The sequence below is a fragment of the Pongo abelii genome, chromosome 13, assembly GCF_028885655.2.
Source record: "Pongo abelii isolate AG06213 chromosome 13, NHGRI_mPonAbe1-v2.0_pri, whole genome shotgun sequence".
Taxonomy (NCBI): Eukaryota; Metazoa; Chordata; class Mammalia; order Primates; family Hominidae; genus Pongo; species Pongo abelii.
This window is the reverse complement of record NC_071998.2, coordinates 77,768,949-77,780,258: the sequence shown is the minus strand read 5'-3', so window position 1 is coordinate 77,780,258 and position 11,310 is coordinate 77,768,949. Positions and strand designations below refer to the sequence as shown.

At 44.3% G+C, this 11,310-nt stretch overlaps 1 long non-coding RNA gene and 1 pseudogene across 2 annotated transcripts; one reads left to right on the top strand and one right to left on the bottom strand.

Moving 5' to 3' along the window:
* Nucleotides 1-1,038: 1,038 nt before the first annotated feature.
* On the top strand, nucleotides 1,039-10,710 carry LOC129047905 (uncharacterized). Of its 2 annotated transcripts, XR_008509782.2 has the most exons (4): nucleotides 1,039-1,145; nucleotides 2,469-5,406; nucleotides 5,772-6,090; nucleotides 10,238-10,710. It is a non-coding gene; the product is annotated as an uncharacterized LOC129047905 (long non-coding RNA). The 2 variants fall into 2 exon arrangements; XR_010136544.1 differs by having other exon boundaries at nucleotides 2,469-6,090.
* Nucleotides 10,711-10,914: 204 nt separating this feature from the next.
* LOC112135043 (small nucleolar RNA SNORA26) lies at nucleotides 10,915-11,044 on the bottom strand (annotated as a pseudogene).
* Nucleotides 11,045-11,310: the final 266 nt, after the last annotated feature.

The following is an 11,310-nucleotide window of genomic DNA, read 5'->3' as shown; positions in this document are numbered from 1 at the left end:
CTGGGATAAGTTGGTCACTCTAAGTGGGAGATACTGAGCATAAATGAGTATTTTTTTTTTTAAAGTGAACAGTTTCAGACAATGACCAGTGTTCTGTGGGAAACCCTCAGGATGATGCAATGCTGAGCATTTTGGGGTGGGGGTGGTGTTGGTGAGCTAACAAGGCCTCTGAGGAGACCACGGATACACTCCAGGGAAGAGGGATAAGGTGGGTGGAGACCTGGTGAGAAATAGAATGTTTGAGAAATAGATCAGTGACCAGGATGACCCCTGTGAGCAAAATGGTATGTTCTGGAGGGAGGGAGAGGTAAGGGCATTGTGGGTCTTAGTAAGGACCCCATACAATAACAATAGCTACTGTTACCTTCTGGCACTTCACTTATTTCATTACAACCAACTCATAATCACCCATTTTACAGATAAGAATACTGAGACATACAGGCTTTAATGAATCATATGTAATGTCATGCAGCTTGCAGATGGGGAAACCAAGATTTCAACCCTGATGTTTTGGTGCAGAACCCACAGTTGTCCTTAACTGCACTCACCTGAGGGGAATCCCCTTGGCCACCACAAAGCTGCCCCATCCCTCCAAACTCTTTATCCCCACCAGCACTCACAATCACTCAGGAATAAAGACCAGCTTTGTCATTTGCAGTTGCAGTTTTCACTGAGCCAGTAACGGCGCTGGGGGAGGCCTCTGCTGCTTTTGTGGCTTGGTTCCAGTGCTGAATGGGGGTAGTTATAGGATGGCTTAGAAATAGTCACTCTGTGTGTAATCAGGTCACTTCACTGCAAAAACATTTTTGTTTCTGCTTCCTTCCTTTTCTGGATCTTATCCAGGGAACAGTGTCTCTGACCTTCTAAGCCACAAAGGCCAGAGATAATGGGGCACAGCAGGTCGATGTAGTGAAAGGAGGGGAGAGTCTGTGGTCAGGATGCGCGTGTGGGGGCACACACACACACACACACACACACACACACACGTGTGGGGAGACAGTCACTACCCATACGTCATAACATATGCTTAGAAAAATACTGCTAAGAAATGCACAGAAACTTTCCTAGTGTCGAATTCTCTTTTGTGTGTCTGAGATCTCCCTTCGGGCTCAGAGTAGAGTGGAGGAGATGGGCATTCACTCTGGGTAAGTGCAAAGAAAAGCACGCGAAATTCCTCCCCTTCTTGTCCTCATCCTTGTCCTTGCAGCTCACATCCAGCGCTGGCCTGGGCTTCTGTGGTCTGCTTTGACTCTGATTGCCTTGCCAGATGTATAGGCAGTGTTGAGACTGGTTTGGTTTACAATTTCTTTCAAATCTGCTTAAGAATGAGAGAGACCTTTTTCTATAGGGGAAACATAATGTGTTCTACTTGATTAGGGCTGGAGGTAAAAAATAAAAGCTATATGGAAAATTCAAAAGATTTAGGTTTTTATTCTAAATTTTAAAACTTACCTATAAGAGATTCGATGGAAAATAATGAGCCCTAAAAAAATATTTTCCAGAATCAATCATGATTTTTTCATGCATATAATGTTGGTTTAAGGCTTGGGAATCAAGAGAAAAGTGCAGAAAGAATGTCATATGTTTTGCTTTACAACTTTCTCTCCTATTGTTTGCATTTCACACTCAAATCTCTCTTCCACTATTCTTTGACTTTTATAAATCTACTGAACATAAATTCTGTTTAATTATATAGCATGGTTCACATGTACTAGAGAGTTATGTCAATAATGAAAATGCTGTTGATTAGTAATCAGAGACAGATTTTGTAAAGAGAGAAAAGGAGGCGAGGAAAGGTTTGGGGTTCAGGAAGGAAAGCCTAACTTCCTTCCTCATCATTCTCCCACAGCTGCAGGGTTTTCCAGGTTACTGTGGCCAGGTTGCAGCGCTGTCTATGCAGTGATGTGGGGGTTGTGCTCTCTCTTTTTTCTGGTAACAATTTTCCCTCCCTCCGTGGCCCCTGTGGACACTGATGTTTATGTCTCAGTTGGCCCTGGGGTGTGGTGGTGCTGCTGTGAGGAGCGCTGGTCACAGCTGGCCTGCATCCTCAGCAGGTCCCCAGGGTGACTTTAGGCAAATCACTTAACCTCTCTGAGCCTCAGTGTTCTTACAAAAAGAAGATGCAGTAACAGCCCCAAAGGGTGGTTAGAATTGTTTTAAATATCTCATGTAAAATGCCCAGTGTACATCAGGTGTCCTGCCATCAGAGGAACTCAATGATTTTGATTATTATTATAATTTTAAATCTTGACTGTTGATACAAAGTAAGAAACAAATGATGTCAAGGCCCCAGGGCACTGCGTTTGAGCCTGTCGGGGCTTGGTGTGGTTCCAGGTATGGCAGGAATGCTGGGGATGAGCGGGCATGTGGCTCCAGCCTGCCCTCCCCTTGCCCCATCTTGGCACTGTGGCGGCTGGCAGCTGGGTTCCCAATCAGGCACTGAGAGGCTATGTGTTCCTTTGTCATAGGGCATGTCCACCTCTGGTGTGTGTTTAGCCCCAGGCAAATCTTGAACTAAGTCTCAGTGTCCCGGGAAGAAGAGCACTGGACTCAGAAGTAGAAGAAATGCGGCCTAGCACGGTGGCTCATGCCTGCAATCCCAGCACTTTGGTAGGCTGAGGCGGGTGGATCACCTGAGGTAGGAGTTCGAGACCAGCCTGACCAACATGGTGAAATCCTGTCTCTACGAAAAATACTAAAATTAGCCCGGCATGGTGGCACATGCCTGTAGTCCCAGCTAGTCGGGCAGCTGAGGCAGGAGAATCGCTTGAACACAGGAGGTGGAGGTTAGAGTGAGCCGAGATAGCACCACTGCACTCCAGCCTGGGTGACAGAGCAAGACTCTGTCTCACAAAAAACCAAACCAAAACAAAACAAAAGATATAGAAGAAATGGGCCCTAGTCTCATTCACAAGTCACCTTGGGTGAGCCGTTTCAGAGCGTGGGTTCCTCTGATAGAAAGTTTACATTTTCATATACGTCTTGTGGTTTCTGAAGGGAAGTTAAATAAGAGAATATGTGTGTGAAAATACTTTGCCTACTCAAATAATAGTATCAGTGATCATAGAGGTTTTTGTTTTTTTTTCTCCCCAGGGCTCCGTATTCTCCTACTATCTGCCTACTGCCTTTCCAGATCCTCCCTTAAAATGCTTTGCTCAAACCTGTTACATCTTCAAGTTTTTTCAGCTTTCTTGTCGCAGGCTCCATTCCTAATTCATGCACATAATCTGCCATGTGCCGACACAGGCACACACTCATTCAACTTGTCCCATAATCTTTAGGGTCTTGCTCCCAGTTACTTAGCCTGAAGAGTAGCCTGACAATATTTTCAGAGCTACTGATGGGTTGATGTAACCCAAGACTACCTGTGGTAGAGAATACTGCAGACTAGGGTTTGGCCAATTTTTTTCAGTCAGGGGCCAGGTGACTAGGACAGAGTTTTGGAGCAGATGAGGGTTTTGATGCCCCTTCTCTTCCGCCCTTCCATGACTGAGTGTCTCAACCTGGAGGTGTGGATGGGGCTGTGTAGAGGCTCCCTGAGGAACGCAGGAGGGTTTTGAGCTGTTGATTGGCCTGAGGTGGCTTGAAGGATGGAAATTTACAAGTTGGCCGAGAGCCTTCTCTCTGCCAAGGACTGATTCAGAGTTCAGGGATTAAGCCTCTGGCATGGGGATTAAATTGGGATCTCACATGCACAGATCCCATGGGCACCAGACGCTGGGCTGGATCTGGCACACGCACTGTTGGCTCTGAGAAGCTCCTCAACCCCTTGTGGGCATCAAAGTGAAGAAAGAAGTGAGTGGTCCCCCTTTTCTGCATTTAGCCTTGACCTGAGATGAGAACATTCATTGGAAACAACCAAGAAGCATGAACGAATTTCTTCCCAAGGCCAAGAGTGATGAAATGGCTGAGTGTTAAATTTTCAGTAGGGATACAGAGAAACATGGGCACAAAACTCAGTTTCATCCCCACGGCTCTGTTCCACTGGCTGTATCACGCTGATTCCTGTGGGCCTGGAAAATGTTCCCCACTTTCCGAAGAGCTGTGTCTTTGCTCAACATCCACATCCCAGCAAACGGGATCCATTTCAAAAGAGGCTTTTGATTACTCATTGTCATTTTTGAACCTCTTGTTGCTGTCAGTCATCAGTAAACAGTGCTCTTAGAAAAGCCCTAAGTAGGAGAGGTTGAAGACGATGCCTCTGGGCTGGCACAGCTTTTTGTTTTGCACATGTGGAAATTGAGACTGGGAGTGGAAGGTGAGCAGTTGAGAGTTAAACAACTAATTCGAAGTGAATTGAGAACTGGAGTCCAGTCCTCTGGGCTTCTGTTCCAGTGTTCATGAGACAGAACGAAACTGCTACTCTGTAATGATAAGGGTCATGGGGTTACAGGCACCAGTGGTTGATCTGAAACTGTATCACAGAAAGAAAAAGAATTTGTTTTTGCTTTTTGGCCTTGAGAGGTAAAGAAGTTTTTCCCACCTCTTGTAGATCTAACCTCATCAAATCATACAAAATCAATTTTTGTTTACTTGCATGGAGATTGTCTTTTCATACTCATGTATCAGTCAGCATAGGCTGAGTTACATTGTGGTAACAAATGACCCCCAAAACTTGGTGATTTTCAAACACAAAGTTGGATTTTTCACTCCTGCTATATGTGTGTTGGAAGTTGCTGAGTTTCTGCTGCTTATCTCCTTACTCCAGGACTGAGGTGGACAGAACTCTCTCAATTTCAGGGTTGGGAAATTGTGAGCTGTGGCAGAATCTGGCCTGCTATTGTTTTTGTTAATCAAGTTTTATCAAACGATAGACATGGTTATTTGTTTATGTACCATTTTCACACCACCACAACAAGATTAAGTTGTCATAATAGAGGCAGTATGGCCCCCAATGAGGATAATCTTTACTTTCTGACCTTTTACAGAGCAAATTGGCTGATCCCTGGTGTATCTGAAACATGGTGATCTGTGGCAGAAGGAAACGAGACAGAGCAAACTGCAGGCTGGTTCTCAAAACTTCTGCCCAGAAGTGACACATGGTCGTTTCTACTCACATTTCTTGCACTAAAGCAAGACATGTGACATGTGGCACCTCTTGATGCCAACAAAAAACGGGCAGGAAATCAGCTGATTCCAACATAATTTGTATTTTATTTGTATCTGTGTCTGTATTCTTGGTTGCAAACAACAGAAATGTACTGTGTTTAATTTAAAGAGAAGGAAGATTATGTAAAGGTTACCAGGGAATCATGCACTTGAGAGGAAGGCTGAAGAAGGGGCCTCTGTGGGGTGCAAGGACACAGAGCCACAGTCCCACTGGAGGGACGGCCTCCATGAGCTTGCCCTCTGGCATTGCCAGCAGTGACCCTTCTCCACAGCACTGCTTGTATCTCTGAAGCCACTGTGAGTAACTTTAATTGAACTTTAGCCTGGATGTTACTCCCTCAAGATTCAAAGTGCTGGGTGGGTACTGTTTGTTGACCACATTTAAAGCATGTGGCCATGTCCTAGCTGCTGGGAGGGTTGGGGAAATGAATAGCAAGACTTTTTCATCTTGGTAGGAGGAAGGGGCCCTGCTTTCCCTAGAGACTTACGAGCGGAGGAATCTCATCAACATAAGAGGCCACGCTGGGAGGCCTGGGAAGCCTAGGAAGCCCTGTTGTTGTTCACGCGAATGGTCAACTGCTTGCAGTTGGAAGCTGGGTGGGAAGTGTGGCTAACGTCGGTATTGCTTGTGCTGCAACTTCTTAAGTGACATTTTCCTACAGGACACCTTCAGCAGGGAGCCTGGAAGGATCAGAAGAAGATGGGAGAACTTCCTTCCTGCTGGTCACTTAGGAGCCAGAATGACCTTCGTTACCTGGACTTTTCCTTTTCTCCTCCTCATCATTGTTCCATCCCCACTAAGACCTCCATTATTTTGGAAATATTAAGTTAGAAATCTAGTCATGGCCAGCATGAGAGAGGGACAGGGATGTATACAGGAATCAAACTGAATACATTTTGTGTTTTCATTCCCCGTAGGTACTTCTGCTGGTGTCAATCATTGGGACTGGATTATATCTAAGCATCTTCAACCTCACAGGGGTAATTTGAAAAGTTGAGGAGGGGTTTGCTTTTGAAGAGATAAGCTCATATAATGCAGAATCCAGCCTTTATGGGGATCAGGGGGTCACTCCAACCATGGCCTTCACAAATGGCCTTCAACTGTACCCCTTGGGTTCATATCCAAATGAAATTATTAAATGATTGAAAGATAATAATATCTATTATACAGTTAAAAACCTGTATCCCCTTCCAGATCATACACCTACAAATTCATGTTTTAAACGAATCTTCCATGTGGTGAGTGACACAATTATATTGCGTCATACTTTTTTGCATTAAAAATATTAACTTGTGGCTGGGCGCGGTGGCTCATGCTTGTAATCCTAGTACTTTGGGAGGCCCAGGTGGGTGGATCACAAGGTCAGGAGTTTGAGACCAGCTTGGCCAACATGGTGAAACCCCATCTCTACTAAAAATACAAAAATTAGCCCGGCATGGTGGCGCCTGTAGTCCCAGCTACTCGGGAGGCTGAGGCAAGAGAATTGGTTGAACCTGAGAGGCGGAGGTTGCAGTGAGCTGAGATCATGCCATTGCACTCCAGCCTGGGCAACAGAGTGATACTCTGTCTCAAAAAAAAAAAAAAAAAAAAAAATTAACTTCTGGCCGGATGGGATGGCTCATACCTGCAATCTCAGCACTTTGGGAGGCTGAAGCGGGCAGATCACCTGAGGTCAGGAGTTCAAGACCAGCCTGACCAACATGGTGAAACCCTGTCTCTACTAAAAATACAAAAATTAGCCGGGCGTGGTGGCGGGCGCCTATAATCCCAGCTACTAGGGAGGCTGAGGCAGGAGAATCACTTGAACTCAGGAGGCAGAGTTTGCAGTGAGCCAAGAGCATGCCACTGCACTCTAGTCTGGGTGACAGAGTGACACTCCGTCTCCAAAAAAAAAAAAAAAAATTTAAATTGTTTGATGCAAGTATTTTAACCTCAATTTTAAACCCCATTTTAGCATTCCTTTTCTTTGTGTGTGTGAGTGTACAGCCTCAGAATATGGATGTGGCCTGGAAAATTCTTGGCCTTTAATGCTTTCCTATCTGAGCTGACTAGAGAGAAGAGATCTGGATTCTCTAAAGGACATGAAGCCCAGGAGCAGGCAGAGCTAGTGTGATGTTAGCATTGGGAGTCAGGGGTCTAAGGACTTGAAAGTCTATTAGTCAGGATTGAGTGTGGATGTGGATTATGAATGACTGCCTTGTATCCAATCAATGGTCGAAGGCTTTCCAAAGTGCCAGACACCAGATGGCTTGTCGCTGCACTCATTTGGACATACCTCATGAAAACCATCTTTTTTTTTTTATTATTATACTTTAAGTTTTAGGGTACATGTGCACAACGTGCAGGTTTGTTACATATGTATGCATGTGCCATATTGGTGTGCTGCACCCATTAACTCATCATTTAACATCAGGTATATCTCCTAATGCTATCCCTACCCCCACCCCACAACAGGCCCTGGTATGTGATGTTCCCCTTCCTGTGTCCATGTGTTCTCATTGTTTAATTCCCACCTATGAGTGAGAACATGCGGTGTTTGGAAAACCATCTTTAAAGTCTCCACTGGTTATGTCAAACATGTTCAAAAATGACTAAAAGAAGATAGTGCATCTGAAGTTGGTATTTTGTCAGCAGGTCCCCATGCTGTATGGATCGCATGGTTTTTGTAAGATGGTGGCTGGGCACTGGAGGCAGGGCTGGATCCCAGGGGTCAACAATGACGCAGCAGCCTTCCTACGGCTGTATAATGTGCCATGGCCGGGACAGGAGAGGGCAAGCTCAGGCTAAGTGAGATCCCAGGTTCCCAGGTGGGAGCAGGACAGCTGACTGGCAAGACAGCCAAGGGTCCCAAAAGGAATGGAGTAGAAACAGGCAGGGAAAGGGGACGGCAAGGGGGCAGACTTTTCTTCTTCAGCTCCTGTTAGCTTGAAGGGCTGATACCACCATCCGGTTCTGGAGCCCAGCCTGCAATTCAGCAGGCCCTGCCCACTTGCCTGTGGAGAGGAGGCTGGGGTTCACAGTTGGCAATCCAGTTTCTTGTTGGAACCAGGACCCTAAAACCATGCCTAGATTCCTTGAATTCTAGACCCAATTCCCTATCCCCTCAGCCCCCGAGTGGCATCCTGGGCCTCAGAGTTACTTTTTCAGAACCTTGTTGCTGCCAACCAATCTGATTTCTGTTATCTCTGAATCATCTTCTCCCGTCTCCTCTGCAAAATCAGCACTCCTCAAAGGCCAAGATTAAACTTGTCTACTCCAAAGGAAATGAAATCAGGATTTTTTTCATATGAAATAGAAAATCATTTATTTACAGTATTTCTTTATTTTTTCTAGGACAAAGTATAATTTAATTTAATTGAGTGCATTTTGTTTATGTTATGTTATTTTATTTATTTTATTTTAAGTTCTGGGGATACATGTGCAGGATGTGCAGGTTTGTTACATAGGTAAACGTGAGCCATGGTGGTTTGCTGCACCTATCAACCCATCACCTACGTTTTAAGCCCAGCGTCCATAAGCTATGTTTCCTAATGCTCTCCCTTCCCTGACCCCACTCCCCAACAGGCCCCAATGTGTGTTGTTTCCCTCCCTGTGTCCATGTATTCTCATTGTTCAGCTCTCACTTATAAGTGAAAACATGCAGTGTTTGATTTTCTGTTCCTGTGTTAGTTTGCTGAGGATAATGACTTCTAGCTCCATCCATGTCCCTGCAAAGGACATGATCTCATGCTGTTTTATGGCTGCATAGTATTCCATGGTGTATATGTACCACATTTTCTTTTTTCAGTCTATCGTTGATGGGCATTTGGGTTGATTTATGTCTTTGCTATTGTGAATAGGATTGCAATGAACATACGTGTGCATAATATCTTTTTAACAGAATGATTTATATTCCTTTGGGTATATACCCAGTAATGGGATTGCTGGGTCAAATGGTGTTTCTGGTTCTAGGTCTTTGAGGAATCGCCACACTGTCTTCTACAATGGTTGAACTAATTTACACTCCCTCCAGCAGTGTAAAGGCATTCCTATTTCTCCACAGCCTCGCCAGCATCTGTTTCTTGACTTTTTAATATCGCCATTCTGACTGGTGTGAGATGGTCTGTCATTGTGGTTTTGATGAAATCAGGATTTAAAAGAGATACCTGCACTCCTATGTTCATTGCAGTGTTATTCACAGTAGGTAGAATATGGAACCAACCTAAGCATACTCCAATGGATGGTTGGATAAAGAAAATATGATAAATATACACAATCAAATATGATTCAGCCACAAAAAGAAGGAAATACTGTCATTTGCAACAACATGGATGAACCTGGAGGACATTGTGCTAAGTGAAATAAGCCAGGCACAGAAAGAAAAATACCACATGATCTTACTTATGTGAAATCTAAACAAATTAGATACATAGAAGCAGAGAGAAGAATTGTGGTTACTCAGGGCTGACAGTTGTGTGTGGAGAATGGGGAGATGTTGGTTACAGGGTACAAAGTTTCAGTTAACAGGAATAAGCTCTAGAGATCTATTATACAACATGGTGACTATAGTTAATAATAATGCCTTGTATACCTGAAAATTGCTAAGAATGTTCTCGCCACTAAAAAAATAATACATAAGTATTTGAGGTGATAGATATATTGATTAGCTTGACTTAGTCATTCCAGGATGTATACATATGTGAAAAAATCATTTTTTTTTTGTTTTTTGAGACAGGGTCTCACTCTGTTGCCTAGGATAGACTGCAGTGGTGTGATCACAGCTCATTGCAGGCTTTATCTCCTGGGCTCAGGAGGTCCTCCCACCTCAGGTTCCCCAGTAGCGGGGACTACAGGTTTGCACCACCATGCCTGGGTAATTTTTTTTTTTTTTTTTTTGAGGCAGAGTTTCGTTCGCTATGTTGCCCAGCCCATGTTTCTCCAACTGCTGAGCTCAACAGATCCGCCTGCTAGGCCTCCCAAAGTACCGGGATTACAGATGTGAGCCACCATGACCAGCCACGTATTGGTTTTACACCATACATTTATATACATTTTCATTTGTCAGTTAAAAAACCCAGCTGGGATATAAGCTCATATAACTGGGGTCCATATTGAGCCCCTGTTTTATTCTCTTTTCTGTTTCTGCAGAGGAGCTTGACCAGAGAAAGAGGCTGAGAGCTACTTCTCTTACCAAGGAGCTTCCCTAAGCCAGGCATCTCCGGAGATGGTGTGGAGCCTGGGGTAGCTTGGCCAGGCCTTTGATCACTGGTGATGCCATTGCTCTTCCCCATTTCACGTCTGCTGTGGCTTGCTGCTGAGGCTGCTTTCAGACCTCTGGAATCAGAAAAGGAGGTGACTATATCAGGCAGCCCACATTTGCGTTTTGTAAGAATACTTTTCATGCTCGATTCTTTAAAATGGTCCCCCCAAATATACATCACCTTGATCCCTATTCCATGTACTATACATGACTAAAGTTTTTGCCCTTCATCCCCACTCTAAAGGTGATTTATTTTTGTTGATGACAAATGAGATATTTTGGTTTGTCATTGTCTACTTCATAAAAAAAAGAATGTTATTACTAATAAATTTAAATTCACAATTTTACTTCATTTAAAAAATGGCCCGTATTCAGTAAATCATCATATTTCACTGATGGAGGTAGCTGAGGGATTATCACGTCTAATCCTTAATTTTACAAATGGGGAAACTGAGGCACAGTCTTTGTACAAGCTACTTCTCTCTACCTTAGTGAGCTTGTCAATTCCCTTCTATGAACTGCTTTTAGCTAAAGGATTAGCAAGTAAAACTTTTTTTTTTTTTTTGGCTGTGGCTCCAGATGGGGCCCAAAGAGGAGTTTCACAGTCTCTTCTGTCTCTTCTTTGGGTTTTATGGAGACTTACTTTACCCTTCTGTGTTAGCCTCTTACAAAACTGCGTCTACATTAAAGGGTACAGGAAAGGGTGAAAAGTATTTTTAAAAGGCTAAATAACCATATAGAAGTCATGTAAGTTGACGCATGAGCCAGCGAATGGAATGATGATGTGGCCTTGGAGGCCTGATGGGTCCTCCCGCTGGCACGGTCCCTTCTGCTACTGGTGCTCCTGTGCCTGCAATCCAAACATCTGGGGCCTGGCCAAGGGGATACCGGGGGCTCGAGGAACATGATGAGCTAAGAGGTGACATGGGGTCCTGGACAGGCAGGCAATGAGGATGTGTGG